A 9153-nucleotide genomic window follows, 5' to 3' on the forward strand; every position below is an offset into this window, starting at 1 on the left:
AGCATTTCTGCATTTCCCTGGCAGAAAAAAACGCATGCGGATTGTACTTGCAGATTGTACATGCGGATTGTACATGCGTTTTCCTGCCAGGGACATGTGGATGTGAAGTGTTCTTCACATGCATTTCCGCATGCGGGTTGACAAGCACTTTCCAAGCGATTTTAGCATCACTTGGAAAGTGCTTGTCAACTTGGTCACACTATATAAATCCATGCAAACAGCATGGATTTATATAGTGTGACCCGAGAGAATGTAAAAAAATAAATCTATACTTACCTTCCGATGGCCCGCGCTGTCTTGCTTCACCGGCTGCCGGCAGCGGTAGATTGAAGGACCTGACGACGTCAGTGTCGCGTAACCCGCCACATGACTCTGACGTCAGCGCAGGTCCTTCAGTACATCGCGAACTGCCGGCAAGCAAGGAGGAGCGCAGCGCGGGCCGCCAGAAGGTAAGTATATATTTATTTTTTATTTTATTCTTTTTTTACACTTTTCTATGGTACCCAGGTCCGGAGGAGAGTCTCCTCTCCTCTAGACCCGGGTACCATCCGCACATTAGAACGAATGGAATGCGCATCTACATATACAGTGATGCGTAATCCATGCGATCTAATGCAAGTCAATGGCGGCGAAAATGCAGCACTTCCGCAAAATAATTGGTAGTGCTGCTTTTTTTTCCGCAATGATAATCCGCAGCGGAAATTTCCGCAGCATGTGCCCAGCGCATGCGGATCATCATTGGGGAACATGGCAGACCTTCTACCATGTGTTTTTTAACTGTTTCTGTAGCGTTTTTGCTGCTGCGGAAACGCTTAAAAAACGCATCGTGGGCATAAAGCCTAACAGGGAGAAATACACTAAAATGAGTTGTCTGGGCACATGATATTAATGATCATAGAAGGGTGGGTGGTCCAACTTAAGGCACCCCCACCGATCAGCTCTTACAAGGTCAGGCCGAAGCCAGATGTAGACATAGAAAGGAGTTGAACATATCAACTACATTCAATGTGTAGAACGTGCTTTGAGGTTCTGAATATAAATTCCTAGTAGCTGATAACAGCTGATTACTGGGGGTGCTGGAAAGTGGACCCCCATCCTTCTGATATGGAGGACCTATTCATAGATGAGCAATACCATATTCCCAGACATCTCCTTTAAGGACATACAGTCATCTAAGTTTTCATAACATTGTAAAGGCAGTCACATTGCATGGGCAATTACTCCTCACTCTATACCAGGAACAGGCCCCTACTTTTTCATAGCCTACTTTTGATATCATTTTCATTGCTGAAGTGCAAGGCGAGGGGTGGAGGAGCCATCACTTAGTGTGCGTTATGGGGATGTTCACAGAGACTTTGTGTGCGGCAGAAAAATCCAGTATGTTTTTTTTTTTAGAGAAATCAATATTCCATGGATTTTTTTGGATAAGATTTTCAGATCTAACTCAGTTTTTGAAGTGATTTGAAGATAGTTTTAAGCATTTTTGCAAGGTTCCTACATGTTTTTTTGCATCCTTTTGACTTGACAATGTCAGGTTTGGAGTGGATTTTGACAGCTGTATGAAGCGCATAGTCTGCAGCTATCATTGCGTCCAGGATTAAAGCGGGACTCACCGATAGAGAATAGACCACAATTCCAGCCTCTGTTAAGATAAGATAAGATATACTTTATTTATCCCGGAGGAAATTGCGGTATCACAGCAGCAGAACACAGATCTCGAACATGACACATATGATAACAAAACATTTGGAATACTTTAGACATTGCTTTTCAGACATTTGTTAAACACCCCCATAGCTGTTGGAACAAACGATCTCCTGTATTTTTCCTTTTTACACCTTAGTTGTATTAGGCGATTGCTGAATGTGCTCTTCTGTTTCGCAAACAGTTCATAAAGCGGGTGTGTGTTGTTGCCCATTATAGCTCTGCACTTCTTCTTAATCCTATCCTCTACCACCTCTTCAAAAGTCCCAAGCTATAGGCCCACCGTCGCGCTAGCCTTCTTTATAAGTTTGTTGAGCTTGTTGGCGTCAGCAACACGCACACTGTTACCCCAGCAAATTATTGCCGCAAAGGTGGCACTAGCCACAATGGATTGGTAGAACACCTCAAGCATTTTGCCACACACATTAAAAGACCTTAACTTCCTTAGGAAGTACAATCTACTCATCCCCTTCTTGTAGACCTTCTCCATGTGGCACTTCCAGTCTAGCTTGCTATCCAGGTAAACCCCCAAATATTTGAAACTGTCCACCATCTCATCTGTTCATCTGTTGCTTCACTCCAGCCTCCAGTCTCCATCTGGACCGTGTTGGTAAAGAGGCCTTCAAGAAACAATGTCACATTGGTCCTACTCCAAGGATTGGTGTAAGTTGTGGGGTGGCACAATGTGTCTTCATGCTCCTGCCACACTTCTTGTGGGATTTTGGACATTGTAAATCTGCTCCTCTATCCATTTACACAATGACCTTGATGGACCAACATACAGTATATGTTATGGCTTCACTGTTTATCAGGTAGACAATGAACTTACTAGCACAATTTTCAGATGAATCTATATGGCATCCATATGGCATTCACATATGAGCAGTACTGTTTTGTGTACTTAAGCCTCAAAATTGTTTTATTACAATTGTATTTTCTTACCCAATTAAAAAAAAAAGGAACCTGTTGCTTGGAGACACATTATTGCTGATTGTTAAACCTCTTTTGGATACAAATTTACAGCAATCTAATATATAGTACAGACCAGGAGTTTGGACACACCTTCTCATTTAAAGATTTTTCTGTATTTTCATGACTTTGAAAATTGTACATTCACACTGAAGGCATCAAAACTATGAATTAACACATGTGGAATTATCTACTTAACAAAAGTAAGAGAATGCCAAGAGTGTGCAAAGCAGTCATCAAAGCAAAAGGTGGCTACTTTGAAGAACCTAGAATATAAGACATATTTTCAGTTGTTTCACACTTTTTTGTTAAGTATATAATTCCACATGTGTTAATTCATAGTTTTGATGCCTTCAGTGTGAATGTACAATTTTCAAAGTCATGAAAATACAGAAAAATCTTTAAATGAGAAGGTATCCAAACCTTTGGTCTGTACTGTATATAATTGGCTTATACCGTGTGTCTGTCTGTCCTTCTGTCCAGGAAATCCCGCGTCGCTGATTGGTCCGGCCGCTGCCAATCAGCGATGCTGGATTTCAGAAAAAGATGGCGGCCGTTAGCGGCTCATCTGCCGGACGGAGGTCAGCGGCGATGCAGCCGGGAGATGAGCGGCGCTAGCGGAAGTACCCCGACGGGCGGCGCCTCTGACCTCCATGCGGCTACCGTCTTGGGCCGCTGATTTCCCGACGGCAAGTGTGAAGGGAGGATCGGGGACCAGCGCCGCCGGTCGGGATACTTCAACTGCGAGCAGCCGACCATCTCCTGGCTCATCGCAGCGGAAGTACCCGCACAGGCAGCTCCGCTGCCTGGTCCTCAGTAATACGATTCGCTGATTGGTCACTTCCGCGATATTGGCGCCAAATTTAAATACGCTCTCCAGTCCTCACTAACACGGTTCGCTGATTGGTCGCGGCCGCCAAGTTTAAACACCGCTCTGCACAGAGGTCAGCGGCGATGCAGCCGGGAGATGAGCTTTTTTGCCAGCTGCGCCAGTTATCTGGAATGCACTACCCAGAACAGTTTGATTAATTCCCAATACCCCCAGTTTTAAGCGTGCCCTAAAAATGCACTTCTATAGACTGGCCCATCGCCTCACCTCACTTATGTAACTATTCTGTTTTTGCCCTTCCAAAATCTTCTTCCAAATTATCCACAGCCCCTGTATACAGCCTCCATATACAATACAATCACTCATCAGCCACTTTATACTGCCTACATATGTAGTCCATCACTCCTTAGCCTCTTAGCTTTAGCCTCTGTATACAGCCGCCATATGCAGTATATCACTCCTCAGCCCTGGTATACAGTCTCCATATGTAGTACATGTTCCTCTGCTCCTGTATATTGCCTCCATAAGTAGTAAATCACTTATCTGCCCTTCACTTCCATATGCAGTATATCAATCCTCAGTCCTTTTATACAGCCTCGATATGCAGTATATCACTCCTCAGCCCCTGTCTACAGCCTCCATATGCAGTATATCACTCCACAGCCCCTGTGTACAGCCTCCATATGCAGTATATCGCTCATCAGCCCCTGTATACAGCCTCCATAATATGTATATATACTATATAGTGTGGAGTTCGCAGCATATAATATATATCACAGTCAGTTATAGACACACACACATTTCAGAGGCAGATGTACTGTTTGTACTGCGCATGGCAGCCTCCTTAGTGCATGCGCAGTGCACACTGCGGGAAAAAATGTTAAAAATCACAGATTGTGCTTTTTTTCTGCTGGCCACAATGGATGGCAGAAGAAAAATACCTGCTTTTTACAGATTATCTGTAAGTTTCAAGTTTGCAACTCAGGTACAGACCCCACCCTCTGTATGATAAATCACTGACAGATCTGAGATATATAAGGAAATACTCACATGTTCCTAATACTGAATATTCTATGTTTTGTTTTAGCATTGGGAGCAATGGATCGTGTGAAGAGGAGAAGTAAGCTGTGAAAAAGTTGGGAAGTCACAAACCAAATATGGAGATACACATTACTGAACACACAAAAGGCTGGATTTCTTCCTTTGATGATCAGATAATGGAAGAAAACACGTCCGATCCTCAAAACAAAAAAATAGGTAAAATGCATAAAAACGATCTATAAATCTAAATGAAAACAGTATCAGGTTAAGTTGCCATGATGAGTATTTGGTGAGGTTTTGATGCTGCAGATTTTCTGCATCATTTCTGCACCAATTAAGTAGATTAACTTTCTTTTCTCTTTTTACATGTGTTTTATCACGTTTTTGATGCCCAGTTTTTGTCTCTCTTTGGTATGTCATGTTTAAAATAAAGCCGCTTAGTTTTTGATATTTCCTGGTATTCAGTATGGAATGAAAATGGACTAATTGACTCTTTTCCTGCAACTTTTTCACGTAGTTTGTATTTTCCTGCAATAGTTACTTCATGACCATTCAATAAACTTCTATAGTAATGTCCCCTGTCCTGGCTCTTTGTAATAACCTCCCCCATCCTGGGCCCCTTCCAGTAATAATGCCCCCAATCCTGGGCCCCATGCTATAATATTTCCCCCCGTCCTGGACCCTTCCTGATATAATATCCCCCATCCTGCTATAATGTCCCTGTGAGGAATGGCACCAGAGAGACCCCGCAGAATCCCACCGCTGCCACCACTTGTGAAGGATCCACACCTCGTCACAATGACGTCAGACGGATCACGTGATATGGATCTGCCCTTTGTACTAACGTGGCGTTCTGCACCCCCTCGAGGATGCGTACGGTCAGATTAGTACCGTTCTACACAGACACCTCCTGTCCACATGGGTAAAGGAATGCACCGGGAGTGAGAAGAGGTGGCCCACTCAGTCACTGACATGCCATCATAATTGCTCACACCCCTGAGAGACCCTTTCACTTACCCCAGTGAAGCGGAACCTTGTTGGCCTGCTAGAGCTGCCACCAGTTTCTATTAGATATAGTTTCCGCTAGGACCGAAGGATATCGGGCCAGAAACCAGCCCGGTAGTGTGTTCGTTGGACCGAACCACGAACGTGAGAGTTCGTGGATCGAGATAAAAGAGCAGCCCAAGGTTAAAATATATATTTAATCGCCTTAAGGGCACACTAAACAATACACTATATACATAAGGGTTATACATACATAATGGTCAGAGATGCAAACACAATAGTAGTGGTACTAAAGATATAAGCAGTTATTAAGAGTCAGTTACCACTCAGATGGAAGGCCTGGCTTGTGGGAGAGGGGCTGCCACATGGGAGGCTGGTGGTCCCCTTTGTTGCAGGACTTCTCTCACACGATGTGTTGTCACAACCACCCAGGAAAAAGACACTGGGCTATGGCTGCTGGAGCTCTTAACCTCTCTGGGTCACTCCCCCTCCTGACCCCTGGCTGAACCTAAATCTCCACCCCTGGTCTCTCAACTAAAAACTCCAAAAACTAAAATGGGCTATACTTACTTACTGGACAGTCCTAGGGAGCCGGTTCTGGCGTCATCGGATCCAGCCTGGCCCCTGCTACGCAGGGAGACCAAACACAGTGGCCCTAGGGGTTTCCGAAAGGCTGTGTCGTGTATCTCCCAAACCCTACGCGCTAGACTGTACTGGAAGCTAGGGTGACATTTCTAATGTTTGTGTGATTACAAAAATCTATTTGGTGTATTGCTGGGATGTATCGTATTCCCATAACTCTGTATTGAATTATACTTGTCTGAAACAAAGGACATGAAGCATGGCTGGGGTCCACAGGGGGTCTTCCTGTGGCAGCTCCACAGCAGAAGGTGGGGGTTTTGTCACTCACTGTCTCTCAGCCACCTCCCTTCTTCTTTAGCTGCAGAAGTGTCCGATTACAGCTGTACATTGTAGACCACTATAATCCCCCGCCAAACAAGGCACAATGATTGACCTGGGATTATATCTTGAATATTCTTCACAGTCCACCATCCTGGTATAATGTCCCCCATGCTGGTATAATGTCTCCGTCCTGGTATAATGTCCCCTGTCCCGGTATAATGTCCCCCATGCTGGTATAAAGTCCTCCGTCCCGGCATATTGTCCCCTGTCCCGGTATAATGTCCCCCCATGCTGGGCCCCTTCTGTTCTTCTTCAGCACATTTTAAAAATAAACTATTCTACTCACCTTCTCCCACGCTATGTGGCGTCATGACATCGGCATGCCAGTACGGGCAGCACATGACGTCACTGCCTGCGCTGCAATACATTTCACCTGAATGTGCTTCCAAGGATGCACATCCAGGTGAAATTGGTGTCGGCGGGCCCCAGGTCGCAGTTACACCTTCTGCAGCTACGATTATTATGTACCTACTAGTGATATTGCAAGTAATGTAGGGATCCAGCCCGATGATGTGAGACATGCTTCTGTAGTCTCTGCTGAATGTGTCATTGTGTCTACTAAGGCCTCATTCAGACGTCCATGTTGCACATGTGTGTTCTATCCGTGTTTTTAATGGATACAACACGTACCCATTATAGTCTATGGTGCTAGTCACATGTCCATTTTTCTTCGGTATCATGGATGAAAAATGCCAATACAAGTATATGTGTCCATGGTAAAAGAAGTACAGCACAGGGAAGGCATTTGTGTGACATCCGTGTGCTTTCCGTATTTAACATTGAGAAGCTTTATAATTTATCCATCTGTGAAAAACACTGAAGTCACACTGACCAAACACTGATGTCACACTGATGGTAAAAACAGACAGACTGACCACACACTGATGGTAAATATGGACATTGATGACATGGTAGCATTGTTTCACATATATGTTTAAACAAGGACGTGTGAATGAGTCCTAGCGTGAGACAGTAAAAAGAAAATCACCAAAAACACAGGTTACAAATCACAGAAGCCCAGTTTCATTTAAAATTACAAAAATTATTCACATTAAACAAAAACAATTGTGGCTTCCTGCAATTATTTCCCGACGTTGAGTGTTAAAAATGCCTTATGAGAGGAAGTCAAATTAGTGGTTACATGATACAGTGGTGGGCAAAAGTATTGGCACCCCTGCAATTTTGTCAGATAATACTCCGTTTCTTCCTTAAAATGATTGCAATCACAAATTCTTTGGTATTATCTTCATTTAATTTACTTGCAAGGAAAAAACACAAAAGAGAATGAAGCCAAAATCAAATCATTGATCATTTCACACAAAACTCCAAAAATGGGCCAGACAAAAGTATTGGCACCCTCAGCCTAATACTTGGTTGCACAACCTTTAGCCAAAATAACTGCGAACAACCGCTTCCGGTAACCATCAATGAGTTTCTTACAATGCTCTGCTGGAATTGTAGACTATTCTTCTTTGGCAAACTGCTCCAGGTCCCTGATATTTGAAGGGTTCCTTCTCCAAACTGCCATTTTGAGATCTCTCCACAGGTGTTCTATGGGATTCAGGTCTGGACTCATTGCTGGCCACCTTAGAAGTCTCCAGTGCTTTCTCTCAGACCATTTTATAGTGCTTTTGGAAGTGTGTTTTGGGTCATTGTCCTGCTGGAAGACCCATGACCTCTGAGGGAGACCCAGCTTTCTCACACTGGGCCCTACATTATGCTGCAAAATTTGTTGGTAGTCTTCAGACTTTATAATGCCATGCACACGGTCAAGCAGTCCAGTGCCAGAGGCAGCAAAGCAACCCCAAAACATCAGGGAACCTCCGCCATGTTTGACTGTAGGGACCGTGTTCTTTTTTTTGAATGCCTCTTTTTTTTTCCTGTACACTCTATGTTGATGCTTTTTCCCAAAAAGCTCTACTTTTGTCTCATCTGACCAGAGAACATTCTTCCAAAACGTTTTAGGCTTTCTCAGGTAAGTTTTGGCAAACTCCAGCCTGGCTTTTTTATGTCTCGGGGTAAGAAGTGGGGTCTTCCTGGGTATCCTACCATACAGTCCCTTTTCATTCAGACGCCGACGGATAGTACGGGTTGACACTGTTGTACCCTCGGACTGCAGGGAAGCTTGAACTTGTTTGGATGTTAGTCGAGGTTCTTTATCCACCATCCGCACAATCTTGCGTTGAAATCTCTCGTCAATTTTTCTTTTCCGTCCACATCTAGGGAGGTTAGCCACAGTGCCATGGGCTTTACACTTCTTGATGACACTGCGCACGGAAGACACAGGAACATTCAGGTCTTTGGAGATGGACTTGTAGCCTTGAGATTGCTCATGCTTCCTCACAATTTGGTTTCTCAAGTCCTCTGACAGTTCTTTGGTCTTCTTTCTTTTCTCCATGCTCAATGTGGTACACACAAGGACACAGGACAGAGGTTGAATCAACTTTAATCCATGTTAACTGGCTGCAAGTGTGATTTAGTTATTGCCAACACCTGTTAGGTGCCACAGGTAAGTTACAGGTGCTGTTAATTACACGAATTAGAGAAGCATCACATGATTTTTCAAACAGTGCCAATACTTTTGTCCACCCCCTTTTTTAGGTTTAGTGTGGAATTATATCCAATTTGGCTTTAGGACAATT

This window comes from Phyllobates terribilis, unplaced genomic scaffold, assembly GCF_046119375.1.
Source record: "Phyllobates terribilis strain yellow unplaced genomic scaffold, ASM4611937v1 Scaffold_1100__1_contigs__length_419211, whole genome shotgun sequence".
In the NCBI taxonomy this organism is placed as follows: Eukaryota; Metazoa; Chordata; class Amphibia; order Anura; family Dendrobatidae; genus Phyllobates; species Phyllobates terribilis.